The 1839-nt window shown below is 36.3% G+C and overlaps 1 non-coding gene across 1 annotated transcript; it reads right to left on the bottom strand.

Moving 5' to 3' along the window:
- Positions 1-1053: 1053 nt before the first annotated feature.
- Positions 1054-1160, bottom strand: LOC121226056 (small nucleolar RNA R71). Its single transcript, XR_005923957.1, has one exon. It is a non-coding gene; the product is annotated as a small nucleolar RNA R71 (small nucleolar RNA).
- Between the last annotated feature and the right edge of the window lie 679 nt (positions 1161-1839).

Raw genomic sequence — 1839 nt, 5'->3', positions numbered from 1 at the left:
AAATAATAAGTGAAATCTAGGTGGATTCCTCCTTGGGTGTCGTCTTTATCAATTTCTTTTCTTCAAGCCTTTTTCCAAATTTTCTCTTTGCTTTTATTAAATCAGTTAATTGTTTAAATAATTAGTTTAATAAACAAATATTTTTATTCTTAGGATAGATAATAAAAAAGATAGTTATTACTAGTACTTTTGGTTCCCTTGGGTACGATATCCCGATCTTGCCATTACTATACTATTGTTCGATAGGTGCGCTTGCCTTTTCGTCATGATAATAGTTAATCTAGGTTTGATCTTCATTATAAATATTTATTACTTGTTACGAATCACGCGATCAAGTTTTTGGCGCTGTTGTCGGGGAACTAAAATATTAGGAACACTAAATTTTTATTACATTAGCAAATTATTTTTCTTGCAATTTTGTTTTATTTTATTATTTATTAATTTACTTTTTCTCTCTCTCTTGGCAGGTTTTTATAGTTTATGACTAAAAGAAACCCGTCAAGACCATTACTCTTTGATGAAGAAATCGACCGTACAATTCACAAAAATCAAAGAGAAATAAGGCGTAGTTTATGCTACACGGAGAACGAGTGAGAAAACGATACTCAAACCCCAACCGATGAGATGGCTGAAAACCCAGGCGATTAGCTGCCTCCTACAATTGCAGCTAATCAAAATCCTACTCCACGTACTATGTATGACTATGCTAAACCTTCTTTAATAGGAACTAAGTCTAGTGTAGTTAGACCTGCTATTGCTGCAAATAATTTCAAACTAAAACCTAACACAATTCAGATGATAGAGCAGTTTGTTTAGTTTGATGGTTTGCAGGATGAGGATCCCAACACGCACTTGGCGAATTTTCTTGAATTTTGTGATACATTCAAAATCAATGGCGTTTCTGATGATGCCATTCATCTTTGGTTATTTCCCTTTTCACTGAGAAACAAAGCTAAACAGTGGTTGAACTCATTACCACGAGGGTCTATCACTACTTGGGAACAAATGACCGAGAAGTTTTTACTAAAATATTTTTCGCCGGCTAAAATGGCTAAATTGTGTAATGATATCTCTTCTTTTGTGCAGATGGATTTAGAAACACTTTAAGATGCATGGGAGAGATACAAGGACTTACTAAGAAGGTGCCCTCACCATGGGTTACCACTTTGGCTACAAGTTCAAACGTTCTACAATGGTGTGAATCCCTCGACAAGACAATTGATTGAGCAACTGCTGACGGAACCATCAACAATAAAACACCGAAAGATGCCTATGAATTTATAGAGGAGATGTTACTGAATAACTATCAGTGGCAAGTTATGAGGACAAAGCCAACGAAAACAACCGGCGTCTATAACATCGATTCAGTCACCATGCTCTCTAATTAGGTAGAACTTCTCAATAAAAAGATTGACGATTTACTTGGTTCTACACAGGTACATCCAGTAATGAGGTGTGACTCAAGCGGAGGAGGTGTTCATACAGAATACCAATCCTTCAATCCTACAACTGAAGAGGAACAAGTCAACTATATGGGTAATAATAACGTTAGATCTCAAAATAACCCATACAGTAATACTTATAATGCAGGTTGGAGGAACCACCCAAATTTCTCTTGGGGTTGTCAAGGAAATCAAAAGCCACAAAATCCTTAGGGTTTTCAACAGCCACCTTATCAATAGGAGAAAAAACCAAACCTTAAATAGATGCTTTCTAAATTCATCTTGGTGTCAGAAACCCGTTTCCAAAATTCTGAGACGGCACTTAAGAATCAACAAGCATCGATCCAAGGACTCGAAACTCAGATAGGCCAACTATCCAAGCTAATCTCCGAACGAC

Source organism: Gossypium hirsutum, chromosome A03, assembly GCF_007990345.1.
Source record: "Gossypium hirsutum isolate 1008001.06 chromosome A03, Gossypium_hirsutum_v2.1, whole genome shotgun sequence".
NCBI lineage: Eukaryota > Viridiplantae > Streptophyta > Magnoliopsida > Malvales > Malvaceae > Gossypium > Gossypium hirsutum.
The sequence above is the reverse complement of the archived record's forward strand: the minus strand, read 5'-3'. Positions and strand labels throughout refer to the sequence as shown.